The following is a 26,977-nucleotide window of genomic DNA, read 5'->3' as shown; positions in this document are numbered from 1 at the left end:
TTATGCTAGCAACCAAGTAAAAAATCACATATTTCTTCACCAGAACATCGTAGAGACTTCCGGGTTGACTTATTTCACTCAGGATGGAAAGGAGACTTGATAAATATCACCCTGGTAACTGCATAGCAACCAGTTGGGGTTACCCTAGCAACCGAGTAACAAATCAATAATTCTGCACCAGAACATCTTAGAGACTTCCGGGTTAACTTGTTTCACACAGGATGGAAATGATGCCTGATAAGTATCACCCTTGTGTCTGCATAGCAACCAGTTGGGGTTACCCTTGCAACCAAGTAACAAATCAAATATCTCTGCACCAGAACATCGTAAAGACATCCGGGTTGACTTATTTCACTCAGGATGGCAAGGAGCCTTTTGAGTATAATCTTTGTAACTGCCTAGCAACCAAATGAGATTACCCTAGCAATGAAGTAACAAATCACATATCTCTGCACCAGAACATCTTAGAGACTTCCGGGTTGACTAATTTCACTCAGGATGGCAAGGAGCCTTGTATAGTATAACCATGGTAACTGCTTAGCAACCTTATGGAGTGATCCTAGCAACCAAGTAACAAATTACATATCTCTGCACCAGAACATCATAGAGATATCCAGTTTTACTTATTTCACTCAGGATGGCAAGGAGCCTTAAATATTATCACCCTGGTAACTGCCTAGCAAACAGATGGGGTTACCCTAGAAACCAAGTAACAAATCACCTATCTCTGCACTACAATATTGTAGAGACTTCAGTGTTGACTTATTTCACTAAGGATGGCAAGGAGCCTTTTGAGTACCACCTTGGTAAGTATCTAACAACCAGATAGGTTTACGCTAGCAACCAAGAATCAAATTTCATATCTCTTCACCAGAACATCGTAGAGACTTCCGGGTTGACTTTTTTCACTATGAATGTCAAAGAGCCATGTTAAGTATCACCTGGTAACTGTATTTAAACCAGATGGGGTTACCCTAGCAACCAAGTAACAAATTACAGATCTCTGCACCAGAACATCGTAGAGACTTCTGGTTTGTCTTATTTCACTCAGGATGGCAAGGAGCCTTTTGAGTATCACCATGGTAACTGCTTAGCAACCAGATAGGTTTACCTTAAAAACCAAGTAACAAACCACAAATCTCTGCACCAGAACATCGTAGAGACTTCCTGGTTGACTTATTTCACTCAGGATGGAATGGAGCCATGTTAAGTATCACCTTGGTAACTGCATAGCAACCAGATGGGGTTATCCTAGTAACAAAGTAACAAATAACATATCTCTGAACCAGAACATCGTAGAGATTTCAGGGTTGACTTATTTCACTCAGTATGGCAAGGAGACTTGTTAAGTATCACCCTGGTATCTGCATAGCAACCAGATTTGTTTACCCTATCAACCAAGTAACAAATCACATATCTCTGCACCAGAATATCGTAGAGACTTCTGGGTTGACTTATTTCACTCAGGATGGATAGGAACCTTGTTGAGTATCAGCATGGTAACTGCCTAGAAACCAGACGGGGTTACCCTAGTAACCAAGTAACAAATCACATATCTCTGCACCAGAACATCGTAGAGACTTCCGGGTTGACTTATTTCACTCAGAATGGAAAGGAGGCTAGAGAAGTATCACCCTGGTAACTGCATATCATCTAGACCGGGTTACCCTAGCAACCAAGTAACAAATCACATATCTCTGCACCAGAACATCGTTGAGACTTCCGGTTGGTCTTATGTCACTCAGGATGGCAAGGAGCCTTTTGAGTATCACCATGGTAACTGCCTAGCAACCAGATGGGGTTACCCTAACAACCAAGTAACAAATCACATATCTCTGCACCAGAACATCGTAGAAACTTCCAGTTTGACTTATTTCACTCAGAATGGAAAGGAGGCTTGATAAGTATCACCCTGGTAATTGCATATCATCTATATTGGGTTACCTTAGCAACCAAGTAACAAATCACATATCTCTGCACCATAACATCGTAGAGATTTCATGGCTGACTTATTTCACTCAGGATGGCAAGGAGCCTTGTTATGTATCACCCTGGTAACTTCATAGCAACCGTATGGGGTTACCTTAGCAACCAAGTAACAAATCACATATCTCTGAACCAGAACATCGTAGAGACTTCCGGTTTGTCTTATTTCACTAAGGATGGCAAGGAGCCTTTTGAGTATCCCTCCGGTAACTGTATAGCAACCAGATAGGGTTACCCAAGCAACCAAGTAACAAATCACATATCTCTGCACCAGAGCATCGTAAAGACATCCGTGTTGACTTATTTCACTCAGGATGGCAAGGAGCCTTTTGAGTATCACTATGGTAACTGCCTAGCAAAAAGATAGGTTTACCCTAGCAACCAAGCAACAAATTACATATCTTTGCACCAGAATAACATAGATCTTTCTGTTTTGACTTATTTCACTCACGATGGCAAAGAGCCTTTTGAGTATCACCCTGGTAACTGCTTAGCAACCAGATAGGGTTACCCTAAAAACCAAGTAACAAACCACAAATCTCTGCACCAGAACATCGTAGAGACTTCCTGGTTGACTTATTTCACTCAGGATGGAATGGAGCCATGTTAAGTATCACCTTGGTAACTGCATAGCAACCAGATGGGGTTATCCTAGTAACAAAGTAACAAATAACATATCTCTGCACCACAACATCGTTGAGACTTCCGGTTGGTCTTATGTCACTCAGGATGGCAAGGAGCCTTTTGAGTATCACCTTGGTAACTGCCTAGTGACCAGATAGGTTTACCCTAGCAACCAAGTAACAAATCACATATCTCTGCACCAGAACATCAAAGAGATTTTAGGGTTGACTTATTTCACTCAGGATGGCATGGAGCCATGTTAAGTATCACCATGGTAACTTTCTAGCAACCAGACGGGTTACCCTAGCAACCAATTGATAAATCACATATCTCTGCAACAGAACATCGTAGAGACTCCCGGGTTGACTTATTTCTCTCAGAATGGAAAGGAGGCTTGATAAGTATCACCCTGGTAACTGCATATCATCGATATTGGGTTACCTTAGCAAGCAAGTAACAAATCACATATCTCTGCACCATAACATCGTAGAGATTTCATGGCTGACTTATTTCACTCAGGATGGCAAGGAGCCTTGTTATGTATCACCCTGGTAACTGGATAGCAACCATATGGGGTTACCCTAGCAACCAAGTAACAAATCACATATCTCTGCACCAGAACATCATAGAGACATCTAGGTTGACTTATTTAACTTAGGATGGCAAGGAGCCATGATAATTATCACCTTGGTAACTGCATAGCAACCAGATGGGGTTATCCTAACAACCAAGTAACAAATCACATATCTCTGAACCAGAACATCGTAGAGACTTCCGGTTTGTCTAATTTCACTCAGGATGGCAAGGAGCCTTTTGAGTATTACCTTGCTAACTGCCTAGCAACCAGATAGGTTTACCCTAGCAACCAAGTAACAAATCACATATCTCTGCACCAGAATATCAAAGAGATTTTAGGGTTGACTTATTTCACTCAGGATGGCAAGGAGCCTTTTGTGTATCACCCTGGTAACTGTATAGCAACCAGATATGGTTACCCATGCAACCAAGTAACAAATCACATATCTCTGCACCAGAACATCGTAGAGAATTCCGTGTTGACTTATTTCACTCAGGATGGCAAGGAGCCATGTTAAGTATCACCATGGTAACTTCCTACCAACCGTATGGGGTTACCCTAGCAACCAAGTGACAAATCACATATCTCTTCACCAGAACTTCCTAGAAACTTCCAGTTTGACTTATTTCACTCAGAATGGAAAGGAGGCTTGATAAGTATCACCCTGGTAACTGCATATCATCTATATTGGGTTACCTTAGCAACCAAGTAACAAATCACATATCTCTGCACCATAACATCGTAGAGATTTCATGGCTGACTTATTTCACTCAGGATGGCAAGGAGCCTTGTTATGTATCACCCTGGTAACTTCATAGCAACCGTATGGGGTTACCCTAGCAACCAAGTAACAAATCACATATCTCTGCACCAGAACATCGTAGAGACTTCCGGTTTGTCTTATTTCACTCAGGATGGCAAGGAGCCTTTTGAGTATCACCTTGGTAACTGCCTAGTGTTGTGGAGCAACAGTAAGAAAACTCTCAGTCAGGAGTTCCAGATGTCAAAAGTCAGAGTTTATTGAGCATACCAACAAACCCAAGATGTCAGCTGAGGTCTCAATCTCTTGGTGTAAACCCTCATCTTTTGTACAATTTCTTATCTGGCATTACCTCATGCAAACGCCCCTTCATTATTTTTTGCTGTCGTGGATAACGTTTGCCGCCATTATCTCACAAGGCCTTTGATTTCTTTTTAATGTTGGAAACCTGGCTTTAATCTCTTTTTAAAAATTAACTTTTTAATTAAAGTAGTATAAAATAACATTACCTTCTATGCATTGTACAGTCACTTTGACCACTAGTTGTTTTCATCTTGTAGGTGCTACTGGTTGTTTAAATCAGTTTTACTATCAGAAATAATCAATAATTAATTGTTATTAATTATGGAATAATTAAATAACAATTAAATAATAATTAAATAGAATTTAACTCATTAAATTCTATTCTCGGGGCACCACTCTTTGAAAAGAGAAAAATGATAGCAAGTTACTGATTGAGTCTCACAAAACAAAATCTACCCTGTAGGTTGAGTATCTTAATTGTTAATCAAAATAATCAAGAAGGGGAAAAACTAGTTAAATTATTGCTATACAAATCTAATAGTAATCTAGTTACAGTTAGTTTCTAACACCAACAAAATAACAGTACTCTGAGGTAACTTGGGAGTTCTTCACATGGCAGAGGTTGGCTTCAACACAATATTCAAACAAAAACAAACAGGAGTACTTATTATAATATAACAAGATTTATTATAATCAAGCAGTAGTGAACACAGCCAATCCTTTCCGAATATAATCCAAAAATAAATCAAGGAAATCCTAAACTAACAGTGGAGCTATATGCTAGTGTGTGTGTGTGTGTGTGTGTGTGTGTCCAGATGCAGTAACAAAGGAATCAAAATGGAGGATCAGGTTCAAAATGGAAGGTTAGATCCAAAATGGAGCTGATACCACGTGAGGGTGGAAATGAGCGGACACACAAAGGAACTGACGAAACAGGAGGGAGAATTTGGTTCACCAGCCTGAGTCAAACATAAACTGTGGCGCTGAATATCAGTGAGAGAGAGAGAATGAGAGTGAGAGAGAGAGGAAAAGTGCATGCAATTTAATTAAGGGTAACCGCTCGTAACAGCGGGACTGAATTACTAGTTCAGATCACTCAACAAAACAAACGTAACTCCAAAAGAAAACTAAATACAAATCTCCCAACTTGAAACAGCAAGCAGAGTTTAACATACAAATATACTCAAAACATCAGCATTTAGAATCAAAAATACGATTTAGTTTCACAAGAAAAATCACAGTTTCTAAACTAAATCTGCCCAGATATCAAGCCTTTCTTGGGAAATCCTGTGTGATTTCAGTAGGGTTGTCCATTGGAATTCCTGTTGCATTGAGCGGTCAGGAGAAACGGTCTGGATGGTCCCTTGTCTTACGCTCGTCAGCGAAAAGACATGTCTCTGCTTTATTCTTCGGATTCAGCGATGGAGAAGAATGCAGAAAGTAGTCAACATTGAATGAAAAAGAGGGAGAAGGGAAACTGGTCGTCTTTCCGTTTTTCAAAATAAATTCACTGTTGCTTTACAGTGAAACTGAACCGGTTGTTATAAGTATACTATAAGACTTGAACAATGCTAAGTTAATCTTACTCTACCGTGGCCAAATGGTGAGGTTAGAAAAACGTGGTCTCTTTGTTCTCAGTCCAAAACGGAGGGAAAACTCCTTCAGTACGTGCACAGTACAGATGTCCCTTAACAGCCAGGCAGAGCTTAGCACAGAGAGGCCGAACTACATCTGTCCGCTGGTTTTATTGACAAGATGACATCATCGGTCGTAGGCCACTTTTGACCAATGGCGTTTGAGACTGGGTCCATGGGTGGGACTTCGCAGCCAGTTGTGAATTTGTGAAGGATCCTGGGAAACTGAGTTCAATGTCTCTCCTTTGATTATAGAACAAAGGGCCATGCGGTCTCTGCTGCCATTTTGAGTGGGCCAAGGCCCTACAATCTTTACCTTCAACTGTGTTTCCCAGGATCCATAACCTCAATATTTCTGTTACAGCTGATGCACTGTGTGGTTTTTTCATCTTTAACACTTTTTGGCAACCTCTTATGCTCTCTCCTGAGTCACACAAAGTCCAGCAACCTCATATGCCCTCTAGAGTGTCACACAAAATCCAAGCTATTCTATATTAGTACTATTCTATGTGATATATAAAATATTCTAGAAAAATATACTATATATTCCCTCCTTTGAGACTTACAAAAAGTCTCACCTTCTATCACCCTTTCCCAGAGTGCATCCTCACAAGCCAGGTTCCTTCATTTCAAGTGACCAATGTAAGTCACACATTCCTCTAAAATGCCTGTACTTATGGAACTGCACTCCGGAGGAACAATGAGACCAAACATCTCTCTCCTCACTTGACTAGAAGAGAGTAAAAGATCCCACTGCTCTCTAGCTAAGTTCTGTTCTGGAGGGTAATCACATTCTTGTATAAAGCATGTGCATGCAAAGGTAGCCTTGCATTATGTAGAGTACATCAGTGATTAGACTTATTTCAGTAGGTTAACATACTACAGTAATTAGACAATGTCAATGAATCATTTAGCATATGATATGTCCCACGGTGCCAGAGGAACTCACAGACATTCCTGGTAGCCTGGAGCACTATCTGGTGGTGTTGGATCAGACAGTGGGTTTTTACACCACCAGTAGAGTCTTGCTCTTGCTGCTAAGCACTGAGGTGCTCGTCAATCCTTAATTCATTTTGTGGTGTTTATCTTCTGGCCCTCCAGTGATACTTCCAGTGTTTTTGAAGTTTAAACATGCATGCTATATTTCATTCAACAGCAATTGATTTGGTTAATAGTACCTTCAGAGATGATTCTAACAACAAATAATACTTTTAAAACATTTAAGAAGTTCAACAAAAAATAAACCTACTTATAATTTCCTTTTAATTCTGGTTGCATTACCTGTTTACATTACCTCATAACAAGGATAATGATCTGCTGCAAACCTCCGTCAGTCTTTTCATTCACATGATTTGATTAAACAACAAACATCAGTTAAAAAGAAAATAATCACTTCAGGAAGGGGTATAGGCCAAAATAATAAACATAATACCCTCTAACTTCCTGCCTACTCTATTTAGTCTAAAGGACTACCTAATTTTAGTATAAAGAAACGTACAATGAGTATACTGACTCCCTTACTACCCAAAAACAAGAGAGAACTGAAAAGAAAAAGTTAAAAGAAAAAGCCTACTATTCTTGTGTCATTTCAGGGTTTTTTCTAGAATTCGTCCAGCTCATCCAGTCCAGGGCCTATGGAGTATATAGTGGCCCCAATGTCAATTCCAGATGACTTTACAGACACATTGATCATCTGTTTGGCTGCAGCATTGGCCATCATTGATCTGAGGAGAGGCACAACAAAACAAAACAATACCACAAAAATAACAATAGCTACAGCCATTATTATTCCTACTTTAGTGAGCCATTCTCCCCAGGATCCAAATAGGTTGCCAAACCATTTGCCAATATGTTGATCTCTCCCAGCACTGACAGTCACTTCTTCTCATAAGTTTTTCAGCTTTTTCATGGCTATGGTAAAGGATCCATCAGGAGCTGTATTATTTGGGATATAAGTACAACAGTCAGCTCCAAACATTACACAAACCCCTCCTTTTTCTGCCAATAGCCAGTCTAGGGCCTGTCTAATTTGCCATGTCATTTTACTGGTTGCAGCTAACTGATCACCCAAGGCCTTCAATGCTTCATCAGTGTAGTTGATAAATCTCTGCTGATTATAATAAATGTAGTTGATCCATTCTGCATTCTTGTTGGGTGTTATCCACACCAATATAGACTCAAAGCCTGATTTTATTTCATCTCTAGCCTTAAATTATTGTGGTATTCCTCTTGGTTGAGTAGTTGCATCTATTATTACATTAAAGTCAGGCTGATATGCTCTTCTCACTCTATGTTTGCTTTTCACAGTTCTTCTAGGTGTAGTCGGGATGTCAGAGTCTTCAGGGTTCCATGTTAGCATAGTCACTTCTTGTGCTAGTCTTAATCTAGTGCATACACCCTTCCAATTCTCTGGTAACGTAGCCCTCAATTTTTTTCCCCCACCACATACCCAGAAATAGTCTGCTATGGCTTCAGTTTTGGCCTCATAAAATTCCCTTACAGGATAGATCAAATTATCCCACCAGGACTTCTTTGAGCATAGAGGACCTGCTGTTATTGCTCCTTGCCGTGTACCTGTTGCAAACATTGTATAGTAGGTACTTGTATTGATGTCATTCAGGGTTTCATCCAAATGCCAGGTTACAGTGCAATTTCCCCTAAATCTATCCACACTGGCCTATCCCTTTGATTTATTAAAACACTCATATTGAAGTCTTGGGTTTATTACATAAGCTACAGGTCTGTCTTTTTTGTTTGCAGGTTCTCAGACATCTAGACTTTTACATTCATTTCTCCACCTCTTTGTTGCATAAAATGCAAAGAAGTATGGATTATTTAATATAGCCAAGCACTCAGCAGGGCAGAAAGGTATTCTTTCTGTATCTGTTGCATTGCAATATTGTTTATAATGCTGTGCACATTGTGTAAAATCACGGGGATTGGGCACTACCATAAGTTCCTTCAAAGGTGATGGTGAACATAACAGACAGTTAAACATTCCTGATTGTTTTGCTGTGTAGTCTGCCCATTTGAACCAATCATTATGATGTGCATTTTCTAATAATTCTTCTCTTAACAATGTCAAATCAGTCTCATAATCTATGTCATCGTTGGGCATTGCTACTAATACTTCTGCAGTCTGATTTTGTGCCCCCTTAGTAGGTTGTAGTGGCAGTGGCAATTTGATAAATTGATAATCTATTCTTCCGTATGGATACTCATAGTCTTCTGTATTTAAAGACCTTCTTTTATTGAATTTGTTTACTGGCATACCTTGAGTTGACTTAATGAAGGAACTGAAAATCACCAAGCTCTGAGAAGTTGATTGTTCAAAACTCTCCAGGCGTCTGGGGAGTGGTCACCAGAGAGTCTTGAGAAGTGTTGGCTAGGAGACCTTGGGAGTTGTTGCAACAGGTGTACCATCAGCAAGATCCATATCAGAACTTTCCTCACCTTCCAGTTCTGACCCCACTGGTTGCCGTACATCCTCCTACAGCTGTACTTCATCTTTAGCTTCAGCGTGCTCAGCTGCCCTAGAATGAGGTGTAACAGTGTCACTACTTTCTCCCTCCTGCTCTAAGCCTTCCCCTGGTCCAGCCCTTTCTTGTTCATGGGTTTCAGGTTCTCCCTCAGTTTCAGGAGATTCTACATCTGAATCTTCTTGAACTTCTGCTCTAACTCTTTGCTCTGCCGGTCTTGGTAACCTCAGCAGAGGAACCCTAGTGCAGTGATTTAAATGGTACCACGTTGTACTACCTTCTATCTGTACTGCTGTTGGGGTTGCTCTCACTACTTTATACGGGCCTTGCCTTCTGGGTTCATTCCATCTTCTCCTAAAAACTCTCAAATACAATTGATCACCAGGAACTACGGGGCACGGAGCTTCTTCGTCCTGTCTGGGTCCCCTGTTCTGTTCCTGTGAATGAATAGCTTCATTATAGCAGTTAATTGTTTCATGTAAGCTCTTAGCTCCATCTGTAATTGTTCTAAAGGTGGGCCTTCATAAGGTCCAATCAGGTAGTGTACTGGCATGGGTTTGCCTGTTAACATTTCATGTGGTGACAGATTAGTGATTCTATTGGTCTGCATATGGTATTTCAGCAATGCAAGGGGTAGAGCATCTACCCAATTGAGTCTAGTGTCATGGCAAATTTTATTGAGAGTTCCATTCACTCTTTCAACCATTCCCTGAGACTGTGGATGGTAGACACACCCCAGTCTCTGTTTGATTCTCAACTGCTGTATCACTGTCTTTACTGTTCTTTGAATGAATGCTGAACCATTGTCAGAACTAATTTGAGATGGTATCCCGAATCTTGGAATGAATTCTCTAGTCAAAAATGTTATCACCGTTTGAGCTCCTTGGTCTGCTGATGGTACTGCCTCTACCCATCTGCTGAATCTATCTATTATCACCAACATGTATCTTTTTCCTCTTATTGATCTTGCCATGTCCACATAATCCATTACCAGATGTTTAAATGGGCCTTCTGTTACTGGTATGTGACCTATTGGTGCAGATGTACCCTTTCTGACATTGTTTTGGGCACAAATTTCACATTCAGCCAAATATTCATCTACTATGGCCTGTAGATACGGGGACCAAAATCCCTGTCTTTTTATCTTTCTAAGTACCTCCCCCCTTGCGCAATGGTCAAAACCATGCGCATCTGAGATTAGCCTAGTAAGGAGTGCTGTTGGAGCAATCATGTGTCCTTCATGAGATCGCCATATGCCACTGACATCTCTGCTTGCACCTCTTTGTTGCCATATTGCATGCTCATAAGGGCCAGCTTGCTGTTGCATTCGTGCAATGTCATTTATTTGTGGTTGGGGTTGAAGCAAAACATCTACATGTGCCATTACTGCTACTTGGCATCCTGATGCTTTTTTGGCATGTAAGGCTGCAGCATTATTACCTTGAATAACAAAATCATTGCCATTTTTATGTGCTTGACATTTGATGATAGCCAGTCTCTTTGGATGCATCATGGCTGAAATGAGCTTGATTGTTTGGTCACCATGTTGAATAGGTGTCCCATCACTCTTTTTGAACCCTCTTTGTTTCCAGACTGCTCCAAATAAATGGCATACTCCATGTGCATATGCCGAATCTGTATAAATATTAACAGTATGATTTTTAGCTAAAAGACAAGCCTCAGTCAATGCTTTTAATTCAGCCAATTGTGCTGAGCATGGCTGTTCACAATGCTGCATCACAATAGGAACAAAAGTTTTGTCATTTCTTTTGACAACAGCATACCCTGTATGATTGCCTAGATAGTCCCTGAAACATGACCTATCTACAAAATAATCAGCTTCTGCATCTATGATTGGTGTTGATTCTAGATCTGGTCTGAGATGAGTAAAAGCTAGAGAATCTATTACACATTCATGAGGTGTTCCCTCCCCCTCTAGAGGAATGAAATTTGCTGGATTTATCGTTGTACATCATTTTATGGTAATGTCTGGGTAAGTCAACAGTGTTGAGTATGTCAAACACCTGGCTTGTGTTAGAACAAATCTACCTTGCTCTAATAACTCTGTTACTTTGTGATGAGTATAAATTATCACTGGATAGCCCATTGTTACAGTGGAAGATTTTTCATAAGCAAAATACACTGCTGCAAGTCCTTGATAGCATGGCAGGTAGCCTTGTGCTACACTGTCCAACATAGTGCTATAATAAGCTATTGGTTGCTTTTTCCTTCCACTACAAGTCTCTGGCATTAAGACTGCTGATGCATATCCATCTCTTCTATCTGCTACATACAAATGAAATGGTTTAGTGTAGTCTGGGGTTGCTAACGCTGGAGCTGTCTGAAGTTCTTTTTTCAATGATTCAAAGGCTATCAATGCATCTGTGTCCCAGGTTAATTGAGCTCTGAGGTTTTGATGCCCTGTCTGTTTCATCATTGTTCTTAAGGGAGCTGTTTTAATGGCATAATCTTCTATCCAATCAGCACTAAAACCTGTCATGCTCAAAAAAGTCATCATTTGTCCCACTGTTTGTGGTTGGGGTGCTTTACTTACAGTGCATCCGGAAAGTATTCACAGCGCTTCACTTTTTCCACATTTTGTTATGTTACAGCCTTATTCCAAAATGGATTAAATTCATTATTTTCCTCAAAATTCTACAAACAATACCTCATAATGACAATGTGAAAGAAGTTTGTTTGAAATCTTTGCAAATTTATTAAAAATAAAAAACGAAAAAAATCACATGTACATAAGTATTCACAGCCTTTGCCATGACACTCAAAATTGAGCTCAGGTGCATCCTGTTTCCACTGATCATCCTTGAGATGTTTCTACAACTTGATTGGAGTCCACCTGTGGTAAATTCAGTTGATTAGACATGATTTGGAAAGGCACACACCTGTCTATATAAGGTCCCACAGTTAACAGTGCATGTCAGAGCACAAACCAAGCCATGAAGTCCAAGGAATTGTCTGTAGACCTCCGAGACAGGTTTGTATTGAGGCACAGATCTGGGGAAGGGTACAGAAAAATGTCTGCAGCATTGAAGGTCCCAGTAAGCACAGTGGCCTCCATCATCTGTAAATGGAAGAAGTTTGGAACCACCAAGACTCTTCCTAGAGCTGGCTGCCTGGCCAAACTGAGCGATCGGGAGAGAAGGGCCTTAGTCAGGGAGGTGACCAAGAACCCGATGTTCACTCTGACAGAGCTCCAGCATTTCTCTGTGGAGAGAGGAGAACCTTCCAGAAGAGCAACCATCTCTGCAGCACTCCACCAATCAGGCCTGTATGGTGGAGTGGCCAGACGGAAGACACTCCTCGGTAAAAGGCACATGACAGCCCACCTGGAGTTTGCCAAAAGGCACCTGAAGGACTCTCAGACCATGAGAAACAAATATTGAACTCTTTGGCCTGAATGGCAAGCGTCATGTCTGGAGGAAACCAGGCACTGCTCATCACCTGGCCAATACCATCCCTACAGTGAAGCATGGTGATGGCAGCATCATGCTGTGGGGATGTTTTTCAGCGGCAGGAACTGGGAGACTAGTCAGGAATGAGGGAAAGATGAATGCAGCAATGTACAGAGACATCCTTGATGAAAACCTGCTCCAGAGAGCTCTGGACCTCAGATTGGGGCGAAGGTTCCTCTTCCAACAGGACAACGACCCTAAGCACACAGCCATGATAACAAAGGAGTGGCTCTGGGACAACTCTGTGAATGTCCTTGAGAGGCCCAGCCAGAGCCCAGTCTTGAACCCGATTGAACATCTCTGGAGAGATCTGAAAATGGCTGTGCACCGATGCTCCCCATCCAACCTGATGGAGCTTGAGTGGTCCTGCAAAGAAGAATGGGAGAAACTGCCCAAAAATAGGTGTGCCTAGCTTGTAGCATCATACTCAAAAAGACTTGAGGCAGTAATTGGTGCCAAAGGTGCTTCAACAAAGTATTGAGCAAAGGCTGTGAATACTTATGTACATGTGATTTTTTTCCCGTTTTTTATTTTGTATAATTTTGCAAAGATTTCAAACAAACGTCTTTCACATTGTCATTATGGGGTATTGTTTGTAGAATTTTGAGGAAAATAATGAATTTAATCAATTTTGGAATAAGGCTGTAACAACAAAATGTGGAAAAAGTGAAGCGCTGTGAATACTTTCCGGATGCACTGTATGCCTTCTAATTGGCTTGGTGATATAGCTTTAGTTTTATGTGCAATGATTCGTCCTAGGTACTCTACCTGTGGTAGGCAATATTGCAGTTTCTCTTTTGAGACCTTGTGGCCTCCTTCTGCTAATTTAGTAAGCACTTTAATAGAGTCTTGGTGACATTGCTTTAGTGTTGTTGAGCAAATTAACAGATCATCTACATATTGTATCAATGTGCTATCCAATCTAAGGTCTTCCAAATCAGTCTTCAAAACTTGATTTAACACGTGTGGAGAATGTTTAAATCCCTGGGGCATCCTGGTGTATGTACAGGTGCATCTCAATAAATTAGAATGTCGTGGAAAAGTTCATTTATTTCAGTAATTCAACTCAAATTGTGAAACTCGTGTATTAAATAAATTCAATGCACAGAGACTGAAGTAGTTTAAGTCTTTTGTTCTTTTAATTTTGATGATTTTGGCTCACATTTAACAAAAACCCACCAATTCACTATCTCAACAAATTAGAATATGGTGACATGCCAATCAGCTAATCAACTCAAAACACCTGCAAAGGTTTCCTGAGCCTTCAAAATGGTCTCTCAGTTTGGTTCACTAGGCTACACAATCATGGGGAAGACTGCTGATCTGACAGTTGTCCAGAAGACAATCATTGACACCCTTCACAAGGAGGGTAAGCCATAAACATTCATTGCCAAAGAAGCTGGCTGTTCACAGAGTGCTGTATCCAAGCATGTTAACAGAAAGTTGAGTGGAAGGAAAAAGTGTGGAAGAAAAAGATGCACAACCAACCGAGAGAACCGCAGCCTTATGAGGATTGTCAAGCAAAATCGATTCAAGAATTTGGGTGAACTTCACAAGGAATGGACTGAGGCTGGTGTCAAGGCATCAAGAGCCACCACACACAGACATGTCAAGGAATTTGGCTACAGTTGTCGTATTCCTCTTGTTAAGCCACTCCTGAACCACAGACAACGTCAGAGGCGTCTTACCTGGGATAAGGAGAAGAAGAACTGGACTGTTGCCCAGTGTTCCAAAGTCCTCTTTTCAGATGAGAGCAAGTTTCGTATTTCATTTGGAAACCAAGGTCCTAGAGTCTGGAGGAAGGGTGGAGAAGCTCATAGCCCAAGTTGCTTGAAGTCCAGTGTTAAGTTTCCACAGTCTGTGATGATTTGGGGTGCAATGTCATCTGCTGGTGTTGGTCCATTGTGTTTTTTGAAAACCAAAGTCACTGCACCCGTTTACCAAGATTTTTTGGAGCACTTCATGCTTCCTTCTGCTGAAAGATGCTGATTTCATTTTCCAGCAGGATTTGGCACCTGCCCACACTGCCAAAAGCACCAAAAGTTGGTTAAATGACCATGGTGTTGGTGTGCTTGACTGGCCAGCAAACTCACCAGACCTGAACCCCACAGAGAATCTATGGGGTATTGTCAAGAGGAAAATGAGAAACAAGAGACCAAAAAATGCAGATGAGCTGAAGGCCACTGTCAAAGAAACCTGGGCTTCCATACCACCTCAGCAATGCCACAAACTGATCACCCCCATGCCACGCCGAATTGAGGCCGTAATTAAAGCAAAAGGAGCCCCTACCAAGTATTGAGTACATATACAGTAAATGAACATACTTTCCAGAAGGCCAACAATTCACTAAAAATGTTTTTTTTATTGGTCTTATGATGTATTCTAATTTTTTGAGATAGTGAATTGGTGGGTTTTTGTTAAATGTGAGCCAAAATCATCACAATTAAAAGAACCAAAGACTTAACCTACTTCAGTCTGTGTGCATTGAATTTATTTAATACACGAGTTTCACAATTTGAGTTGAATTACTGAAATAAATGAACTTTTCCACGACATTCTAATTTATTGAGATGCACCTGTATATTGTTTACGTTGATAGGTGAATGAAAAAAGGTGTCTGCTTTCTTCTGCTAGAGGGATGCTGAAAAAAGCAGAGCACAGGTCAATGACAGTAAAATAACTGGCAGCAGGAGGAACATTAGTCAACAGCCTATGTGGATTTGGAACTTCAGTAGGCCAATCTTCTGTTACCTCATTGACTGCTCTTAAATTTTGACTTATCTGCCTTAGCAATTGGCAATATGGGTGTGTTACAGCAACTTTTTGTTTCAATTAATACCCCTGCCTTATTAAATCCCTCAATTGTCTTGCTAATTCCCTCTACTGCTTCCTGTTTTAACGGATATTGTTGTTTTCTTGGTAGCTTTACTCCTGGTCTAAGATTAATTCTAATTGGATTAGTGGATTTCACTAAACCTACGTCTGTATCATGTTGAGACCACAGTTCAGCAGGCATATATTTTTCCATATCTGCCAGCAATTCAGCTCTTTTTGACTCTAATTTTTCTTTTTCTTTGGTAGTCACCACAATTCTTGGAATACCTTCCACAGCAGTGTAACACAAGATTTTTAGACATGTTTTATCTGTTGATTCAAAAATTAAAGGATTGTCTGTTGCTTTCCACTTTTTCTTTTCTGCCCTTTTCATCATTGGTCCCAGATCTTTTGCCTGACTTCCCTTACTTACATATAAAGTAACATGTGGAAATGAATTTGGTACTTGAAGCCATTGTTCAAGGAAGTTGCTTTTCTCAATTTGTAGTGCTGATCCTTCAGGTCCTACAATTATATATTGGGAACATAATGGCATTTTTTGTTCTTTTGCATCTTTTAACCATCACTTTTCTAGCTCTGGGTCCCTTTCTGAATCATATATTGTGGTACAATGGAATTCAGTCTTTGGCATGGTTGGTTCACGGAGTTGTTCCTTAATGTATTTTCCCTATTTGTTTTCTCTACATCTTGCCCAATATCTCCTAACCAATATATGTTTGCTTGTGGCTCTTGGGATTCTTGAAACTGTGTGACAGTCATTTGTTTGATGCCCCTGTTGTCTATATATATATACCTTCTGGAGTGCACCAAATCTGTAAATTCATTTTACATATAGCATCTGTCCCTAACAGGTTAACAGGTGTTTGTTCCGAAATTAAAATGAGAATTTTAATCTCTGCGTCATTCACTTTTATGCTGACTGGAGCTGTCATTGGAATTAGCTGTGTGAGTCCCGAGCATCCTACTGTCTTTACATATTTTCCAGACTTGGGGAGGTGAGAGGCATAATTTGGACTCCTCTGGGCAACATCAGTAGCCCTGCTGTGGTCCACACCATGGATTGAGTGAACCTGGTGCTGGAGCTTGATATTCTTGCTGCCATGGGGCATTGCTTGGACTTGAGGTTTGGCTACCTTGCCATGGATTTATAGGGCAATCTCTTCTGTTGTGTCCTGGCTGATTACATCCCCAACATACTCCTGGTGGCCCATTGCTTCTGGGGCCACTGTTCTGTCTTCCACGTCCTCGTCCTCCTTGCTGTGGTCTGTTCCAGTTTCCTGGTTGTTCTGGTTTTACATATATCACAATTGGTGCAGGTGGCTTTGATGCATGTCCTGCTGGTGACATTGTGTTCTGGACAACAGGTACAGGTGGTATCAGAGCAGACTGAGCTGCTGATACAGGCGCATCACAGGAGCCATTACTACTGACTGGTCTTCTTTTTCTTTGACCGTGGCTTGGACCTTCTTCTTTTTCCCGGTTAGTTATTCGAGTTGCAATTGTGTTAGTTTTCTCTGTAGTTCTCTTTCTTGATGCTTCAGTCTTGTTTCATGTTTCCTGTGTTGTTCCACAACATGAGTCACATGTTCACAGAACTCCCTGTGTATTTTGGAGTTCAACCCAACTACATCTTCCAGTTTTTCCTTCACTGGGGTTGGCATAGCATCAACTATGTCTGTTCTGAATAATGTAGTCATCACTGGGTCTATTTCTGGATTTTTCTCCAGCTCTTGCTTCCATCTTCTCAGCTGCTTTTGAATGTATGCAGTAGGATTTTCAGTCTCACTGATTGGTTCTCCTTTCAAGGACTTTGGATCCATTCGTGTTGGGTATTCTTTTCCCAGTTCTCCCCACATATCAGTATGATATCTGTCAAATGCATCTCCATCCATCTTTGTATCATCAGTTGCTCCTCTTAGATGTGCCTTTTTAAGGATCTCATTAATCTTGGTTCCTCCAAGACTTTCTTCCATTTCTCTCAGTTTTGCTTGTCTCTGTGACATTTTTTCTTCTTCTTGTCTGCTTTGCTTCTCAGCTAGTGCTGATGTCACATGTTGATAAGCATTCAGGATTTCCACACCTTCTGAGGCTGTGTGTTCCATGTCTTCTCTAATGCTTGCCCCTTCACTATCCCCGTTAAAGCTGTCATTCTCTATGTCTATGTTCCCCTTAAATTCTACTGTTCCTGTAATAGTAGGCATTTGCTTCACAGGTTGGTCAAGGGGTGGTTCATAGGGAGGTGGTCTCTCTATTTTTTCACTTTTATGCTCTACTGAACTTTTTGCCTGCCTCATAGCTTTTATTAATTTTATCCCATGATTTTTAAACAACTGCAAAACCTCTTGTTCTTTCTCCCTCTTGTCTTCCCTTTTTTGTTCTTATTTTTAACTTTGTGATTTGATCAAGGTTTCCATTTCTCTACACATAGCCACATCAAATGTTCCATCTGCTGGCCACTGCGTGTTTAAACCCTTTGTTCTCCTTTCCCATTTGTTAGACAGCTCCCTTATTATGTCTTTACATATTGGATACATTGTGCATATTTGTTCTACTGGTGTTGATGTCATTGTTACTTGGCTTTTATTATGTTGTATTTTAAAGTACCTCTCTAACCCCAGCTCGTGTCTATCCTTAACTAATCTTCACCAGGATGGTCAGACGAGGATCACTAAAAGTATCCGACACCTGACTTCCCCTGGGCTTTTGCTGGGTTGAGGACTTGTCACAATTCCTAATTCAGTTTATTGGTTTTTCTCAGGTATTTCAGAATAGCATTTATTTGTTTTCTATTCAGTTGTTTTACAGGTGTTGCCTCTTCTTCGTCTAACATTGGCCAATGTGAATTATTCTGCATCCAGATAATGTCTCCTCCTAGGCTAATTGTGTCAAAACTCCAAAGTTCATCTGTAGAAAACCAGCAACCTGTAGCAGAGACACCTCCTACCCAATGCATAAAAGTAAGAAATGGGGTTAATTCTACTTGACAACCCCCCACTACAGTTACAGAAACATTTAATTCACTTCTATCACAATATTCTAAATGAAAAGGTTCAAGGAAGTCAATCAGGGCTTCCCTCTCCTTTTTGTTTAAAAGTCCCCTTCCTCTTCTTCCTCTCCTTCTCCCTTTCCCTCTTCTATTTCTATAAAAATCACTCATTATTTACAATGATTAATTGCTGCTATTTCTTTTAACACCCATATGCTTCCACCCACAACTGCTGCATCCGGCTTGGGTCTCTATTCAAAACAATTGCTACCTCTACCTTTCCTACAGTCCAATTTGTTGTATAAACTGGTGTCAATTCTCCATTGCTCTCTCTATTAAATAGCACCTTACTTTTCCACTGCACTGGTCTAATGTCTGCTCTTATCATAAGGCAGCTATTTCTCAGGATTGTCACTTCTCCTATGCCCCCTGGCCATTGAGTCCTTGAATCTCTTTTGATATAAGGCACAAACACTAAGCCAATGGGTATTTCTGCTGATACGCGCAATTGCCTCACTTGTGAAGGACTCCGCATAAAAAGTCTATTCAATTGGACCAATGGCTCAAAAGTCAAGTGTTGATATGCTATGGCTTTCCAGTCGACTAATAGCCATTCCTTCTCTATTGCCTGTAAATTTGTGATTGTAGTCAAGTTTAGCATAAATTATCTTTTCTTTTGTTCTGTCAGGACCCATTTATCCCTTACACAATCTAAGTATTCAGATTCTCTCCAGAAATGATCACTAATTCCTTGTGTTTCAAGTAATAATCTTTCTAAGTTTATTTCCTTCCCTCTTTCGGTTAGTTCCCTCTCATATTCAATAGCAGCCTGCCTCCACATTAGGACTCTCGTCTGAGAAGGAAAACAGAGATGAGAAAGAAAAGGCTCCTCTTTTTCTCTGTCTGCTTACTTAGCCCTCCCACTTCCACTCCGCTTATCTGCCTCGCTCACTGCCCCTCCCTTTCTGTTCTCTCTGTCTGCTGAGTTATTGGTCTCCACAGGACACACAATGCAGCCTTGCAATGTTCCGTGTTACTGCATGAGATTGGATGAGAGAGAAAATCAGGCTTTCTTACTATAAATTATGTCTTAGTCAACAATTGTGTTTCTTATCCAAATTACTCTAACTACAACTTGAACGGTATTCAGACAAGCAACAAAGCCAATGTCTCAAATATTTTAGTGCTTAAATAAGTTTTTGACATCTATTCATATTTTCCTCATTCATTTTAGAACCATTGAATATTAAACCTCATGTCTCTGTTGCTTTACAGTACATTTGTTATGAGAAAAACAATTATATAGACACATATCAACACACTCATCCACACACTCACAGCCTGATTTCACACACACACAACATAACATATTGCAGTCAGCATAAGCAAGCACAACACAATTAACATGAACATCTCATCCAACACAACCAACAAATAACAGCAATGCAATTACTTTGTACACAACTTAACACATCACACAACTAATATATGTATTTACATCAATTTATTCAACATATACATGTTTACACTATTCAACACATACTTTTAAATATCAGACGTCTTAACTATCACTATACCACTCTTGGGTGACCACGCCTCTTGCGTGCCTGCCAATTCAAAATGTAGTGCTATTTTGAGGACAAGGCCAACCATCAATCTGGGCTCCCTGTCTCAGCCAGGTCAAAGGCCAACCATCCTTGTGGGCTCCTTATCATTTACAGGTGTCACTGCATCTGGCGGTATCCGCAGGATTTCAATAATTCCCTCTTGGGAGACCTACCAATGCAACCCATTCCCCTTCTAAGAATGCGGTATCCGTAGGATTTCAATACTTCCCTCTTGGGAGACCTACCAATGCAGCCCATTCCCCTTCTAAGAATGCGGTATCCGTAGGATTTTCAAAACTTGCCCATTCAGCCCTCCCAGGGGTGCAAGCAGTGCCATCCACCAAATTGTGCGCACACCGCTTCTTTACCAGCTCAGGGGCCTCTGCCTATGAAGGCTCCCCTTCTACGCTGGTGCCCCCCTGAGAGCAGTATCCGCTACGTTTTGTGTGCACTTCAACTTATTTACAAGACATATTTATATTTGCATGCATACCTTTTGAAACCTGGAACCCAATTCTCCTTTTCATCTAATTAGTCATTTAAATCAGTTAGAGACTGGAAAGGCCTTTATAGAGTTACCACCTGGGCCAAAACTTGCAACAGACTGCACAAAAACACCATTAAGCAAAAAGCTTACCTCAGTTTTTGGCACCAGTGAATCTGATCAGTCAGTGCAAGCAAGCCCACAGCTGCTCCCCTTGGCCCTGTGCCAGTCCCTTCGTGGTCGCCAAAATATGTTGTGGAGCAGCAGTAAGAAAACTCTCAAAGTCAGGAGTTCCAGATGTCAAAAGTCAGAGTTTATTGAGCATACCAACAAACCCAAGACGTCAGCTGAGGTCTCAATCTCTTGGTGTAAACCCTCATCTTTTGTACAGTTTCTTATCTGGTATTACCTCATGCAAACGCCCCTTCATTATTTTTTGCTGTCATCGATACCATTTGCCACCATTATCTCACAAGGTCTTTGATTTCTTTTTAATGGTGGAAACCTGGCTTTAATCTTTTTTTTTTTTTTTTACTTTTTAAAGTAGTATAAAATACATTAACTTCTAAGCATAGTACGGTCACTTTGAACACTAGTTGTTTTCATCTTTACCTTCAACTGTGTTTCCCAGGATCCATAACCTCATTATTTCTGTTACAGCTGATGCACAGTGTGGTTTTTGCATCTTTAACACTTTTTGGCAACCTCTTATGCACTCTCCTGTGTCACAAAAAGTCCAGCAACCTCATATGCCCTCTCAAGGGTCACACAAAATCCAGGCTATTCTATATTAGTACTATTCTATGTGATATATAAAATATTCTAGAAAAATATACTATACTAGCAACCAGATAAGTTTACCTTAGCAACCAAGTAACAAATTACATATCTCAGCACCAGAACATCGTAGAGATTTCAGGGCTGACTTATTTCACAAAGGATGGCAAGGAGCCTTAAGTATCACCCTGGTAACTGCATAGCAACCAGATGGGGTTACCTTAGCAACCAAGAAACAAATAAAATATCTCTGCACCAGAACATCGTAGAGACTTCCGGGTTGACCTGTTTCACTCAGGATGGAAATGAGACTTGATAAGTATCACCCTGGTAACTGAATAGCAACCAGATGGGGTTACCCTAGCAACAAAGTAACAAATCACATATCTCTGCACCAGAACATCATAGAGATTTCAGGGTTGACTTATTTCACTCAGGATGGCAAGGAGCCTTGTCACCAATCACCCTGGTTACTGCATAGCAACCAGATATGGTTACCCTAGCAACCAAGTAACAAATCACATATCTCAGCACCAGAACATCGTAGAGACTTCCGGATTGATTTATTTCACTCAGGATGGCAAGGAGCCATGTAAAGTATCACCTTGGCAACTGCATAACAACCAGATATGGTTACCCATGCAACCAAGTAACAAATCACATATCTCAGTACCAGAACAATGTAGAGACTTCTGGATTTACTTATTTCACTCAGGATGGCAAGGAGCCATGTTAGGTATCACCTTGGTAACTGCATAGCAACCAGATGGGGTTACCCTAGCAACCAAGTAACAAATCACATATCTCTGCACCAGAAAATCGTAGAGACTTCTGGGTTTGACTTATTTCACTCAGGATGGCAAGGAGCCTTTTGAGTATCACCTTGGTAACTGCCTAGCAACCAGAGAGGTTTAACTAGCAACCAAGTAACACATTACATATCTCTGCATCAGAACATCATAGAGATTTCAGGGTTGACTTATTTCACTCAGGATGGCAAGGAGCCTTTTGATTTTCACCATGGTAATTGCATAGCAACCAGATAGGGTTTCCCTTGCAACCAAGTAACAAATCACATATCTCTGCACCAGAACATCGTAGAGACTTCCGGGTTGACTTATTTCACTCAGGATGAAAGGAGCTTTGAATAGTATCACACTAGTAACTGCTTAGCAACCAGATGGGGTGACCCTAGCAACCAAGTAACAAATCACATATCTCTGCACCAGAACATCGTAGAGACTTCCGGGTTGACTTATTTCACTCAGGATGGCAAGGAGCCATGTTAAGTATCACCTTCATAACTTCATAGCAACAAGATAGGGTTACCCTAGAAACCAAGTAACAAATCACATATCTCTGCACCAGAATAATGTAGAGATTTCCGGGTTGACTTATTTCACTTAGGATGGCAAGGAGCCTTTTGAGTATCACTTTGTTAACTGCCTAGCAACTAGATGTGGTTACCCTAGCAACCAAGTAACAAATCACATATCTCTGCCCCACAACATCGTAGAGACTTCCGGGTTGACTTATTTCACTCAGGATGGCAAAGAGCCATGTTAAATATCACCTTGTTAACTGCATTTCAACCACATGGGGTTATCCTAGCAACCAAGTAACAAATCATATATCTCTGCACCAGAAATTCGTAGAGATTTCCGGGTTGACTTATTTCAGTCAGGATGGAAATGAGACTTGATAAGTATCACCCTGGTAACTGCATAGCAACCAGATAGGGTTACCCTAGCAACCAAGTAACAAATCATATATCTCTGCACCAGAACATCATAGAGATTTCAGGGATGACTTATTTCACTCAGGATGGCAAGGAGCCTTGTCAACTATCACCCTGGTTACTGCATAGCAACCAGATATGGTTACCCTAGCAACCAAGTAACAAATCACATATCTCAGCACCAGAACATCATAGAGACTTCCGGGTTGACATATTTCACTCAGGATGGCAAGGAGCCTTGAATAGTATCACTATGGTAACTGCTTAGCAACCAGATGGGGTGACCCTAGCATTCAATAACAAATCACATATCTCTGCACCAGAACTTCATAGAGACTTCCGGGTTGACTTATTTCACTCAGGATGGCAAGGAGCCATGTTAAGTATCACCTTGGTAACTGCATAGCAACCAGATGGGGTTACCCTAGCAACCAAGTAACAAATCACATATATCTGCACCAGAAAATCGTAGAGACTTCCGTGTTGACTTATTTAACTCAAGATAGCAAGGAACCATATGTTAAGTATCACCTTGGTAACTGCCTAGTTACCAAGCCTTTTAACATTTTTTAAATTTTTTTACTGTAATTTTCTAATGGCAAAATAGACTTCAGGAGATGAAAGTTGAATTTTTAAGCTTTAATTTTATACAAAGTTTGTGAACATTATTGGAGATTTGTATATAAAACTAAACATTTGTTTTATAGCATATTCAAATGGTCCACCTGTTGACCAGTTACAATTAACAGGTAATTTGGCCTCTCTAGCACCCCCATTTTCACCTGCAGTCACCAAAATTGGTAAGTATATAGTTCTCATCAAGCTGGACAACTTTCAGAATTATAATTATTAGCTCCACCCAACAGGAAGCCATCCATTTTGGATTTTTTAAATATTGCATTCTGTGAACTTTTAAATACTCCTCCTAGGGTATTCATGAGACTGTCACCACATTTAGACAACATTATGCCAAGATATTGAAGTTGCTAAATTGCAAACTGATTTTGAAATATCGAATGTTGTTTCCATAGTGAGGCATTAAATTAATGGCAAAAAATTGAAAACAGCAGTGTCTCACATCATGTGCAATGTGTGATTTATGTGACATGTGACAAAATTGAGATGTATGTTGGGGCTAATCACATGGATTTGACTATTTTGGGTTACGGACATAGTGCCACCACAAGGCAGCAGGAAGTGTGGCTCTTACAAGAGACTTTAAAATAGTTATCTTATATTTACCCAAGTTGCTTCAAAATTGTTTAGAATAATGTCAAATGCCAAATGCATGTGTCCACCTTGCATTGTTTTCCAAAAGCCAACAGGTGGAAATGGACCCATGGTGCTTGGGCCCATCATTGCTGCTTGCAGCTATATTATCATCTTGAAATGCATGCCACACAGTTGAACCCCTCTATGTTTAGATTTAGTTCCTGTAGCAAGGAGTGGGTAAAAAATTGTGGTTATAAATGTTTAATTCCTCATGTCAAGCAAAGTTAAGTGGTGTTGCTTATTTACATCGATTTTATTGCATCACATGGTTTCCTTGCTTCCTCTTTTTTTCAAGAGTTTCACAACCTAAAATGAAAGCAACCTTGAGCTTAAGATTTGACATGTTGGTCTTCTGTCTTCTCTAGCCATTTTGTGGAAGTGTGGCACTACAATGAAGATGTCTTTTTTTCTCTATGTATTGAGCCACACTTATTGTGTGCAGACCTTTGGATTTGGCCCCCCTTCGTACACTCAGTGACCCCTCTAACCCCTTCCCCGCATTCACTCCCTCATTGTCCCTTTTATCCAGCTCCCTTTTTTAAGAAACACGCAATGCTTTTAACCTAATTCAGCCCATTGTTTGTCCCTGACCCAAACCACCATCCCCCAGTCAAATAAACAAAGGGGGGAGAGCTGCTGTAGTCCCTGAGCGAGCCAGGTGTTTTCCACTGCCCGCCTGCTCCCTAATGGCTGAGGCCTCGTGCTGCAGCTGCCTGATAAGGCCTCTTTTGTATGGCTCCATTGTTGACCACACACTCCTTGTTTATTCATGGACTATGTGGGGGAAGACCTTTTGGAATGACAGCCACTACTTTATCTCCACCCTCCCTTAGTGTGTAAACTGTGCGTGTCAGTGAGTGAGTGAGAGAGAGAAAGAGAGAGAGAGAGAGAGAGAGAGAGAGAGAGAGAGAGTTTACACTCCATTGTAAGCTCTCTGCTCTCTCATTGGTTTGCAGACAGCTACTGACTAATGGGCAAATGGTAGACATTGTAGCTCCATCTGCTCAAGCTCTCATTGTCCAAACTGTCTTTTGAGGGGAAAAAGATCTACAGCACAGTGTTCCACTTCTTCAGACTTGCTAGGGTTTGAAGGCACTTTATCTGCTTGACTGGATTTGTGTGTCCCTCAGTGTGACATGGTTTCTGCTTCTTGGTTTTGAGTTGGAGTGCAACAAGGGGAAACTGTATTTTCTACATGACAATCTGCTGACTCAGCATAGCTGAGCAGAAATATATTAATTAACCAGGAGCAGCAGCATTTTTTCAAGGTTTGGGTCTGGACTCCCTTCACTTACGGTAAGTCTGGTCATTTATCTGCCATATTTTGTCTACAGTGAGCAGTCTGTTGTTTAAGTTATGCCTTTAGCATCTATATACCATAATATCCATACTTTTTGTAATTTTTCAAAAAAAGTAATGTCTAGTGTGTATAATGTTTTCTCATTGAATAAATATTTGATGTGTTTGCTGCACAAGTTGTTAACAGTAACTAAGTACTTCACTTGATTTCACTTGGTTTCGCTTGGCAAGGAAGCTCTAGGAAGTTCAGGTGTCAAAATGCCTTAAGGGCTTCTATCATAGAGATGCTGCAGCATGATGTCTTCATGCTGATTTTTACTTGTTTTTTCACTCAGTAAAAAAGTTTTGCACTGCAAAGGTGCTGGAGAAAATCTCCCCTTCCTTTTTTTTTTAAATATAAATTAATAAATGAATGAATAAGAGTGCCTTGCAGACTGTCCTAGATCACATATGCTTACAGTAAATATACTTTTGTTTGGATCAGTGAACTCTATTCACTTTGCCTCCTTGAGCATGAACAATGTATTGTTGTACACTTGAGGGATCCCACAGTTTCAGTTAGGGTTAAAACTCCTGAGGTGAAAAAATCAATAGATTTAGAACTTGGCTGGTTGATGTTTGATGTACTTTAGGTTGTAAGCTTCAGCCTTTTCTGTAAGTGTGTGTGGGAGTTCGATACTGAGGTGGTTATCTAGAATCCTATGGCCTCAGAAGTAGGATGTTTGCACTTCAATATTAAGACAAGCTTTCTCAGTCAGTAGAGAAATTGCAGCAACCTGCTCATTATAGTGCTGGAAGAGGATACCAGTTGCTGTTCCCTAGTGGCCTCAGTAGACATCTGTTGCCCTGCTGGCAATGTCCCCTTGTCCTCACTCTCCAATGGCCCTCCCTTTTGTCTTTGCATAGAGCTGGGTAGATGACACAGAAGACCCTCCTCACAACCACAAAAACTTCCAGGGCCCTCCAACACACACATACACTTTCCCATAGGGACTCTATTTGCTCTCTCTCACTACACACACACACACACACACACACACACACACACGTTGGTGTGGCTATCCTTATGAGGACTCTCCATAGACATAATGATTTTTATACTGTACGAACTATAGACTCTATCCCCTAACCCTACCCCTAACCTAA

The 26,977-nt window shown here is 40.7% G+C and overlaps 1 protein-coding gene and 1 long non-coding RNA gene across 2 annotated transcripts in view; both read left to right on the top strand.

The window, feature by feature from the left end:
* The window catches only part of LOC127443757 (uncharacterized), a 600,892-nt gene that overhangs the window by 230,746 nt on the left and 343,169 nt on the right, over positions 1-26,977 (top strand). The gene's annotated exons all lie outside the window — the stretch shown is intronic.
* Positions 25,502-26,977, top strand: part of LOC127443690 (probable ribonuclease ZC3H12C) — a 65,679-nt gene continuing 64,203 nt past the window's right edge. The window contains exon 1 of the mRNA XM_051702477.1: positions 25,502-25,828. The gene's annotated coding sequence lies outside the window, so the exon portion shown is untranslated. The remainder of the gene's footprint in view (positions 25,829-26,977) is intronic.

This window comes from Myxocyprinus asiaticus, chromosome 7, assembly GCF_019703515.2.
Source record: "Myxocyprinus asiaticus isolate MX2 ecotype Aquarium Trade chromosome 7, UBuf_Myxa_2, whole genome shotgun sequence".
Lineage (NCBI taxonomy): Eukaryota > Metazoa > Chordata > Actinopteri > Cypriniformes > Catostomidae > Myxocyprinus > Myxocyprinus asiaticus.
Note: the sequence above shows the minus strand (reverse complement) of the source record. Positions and strands in the feature narration are given on the sequence as shown.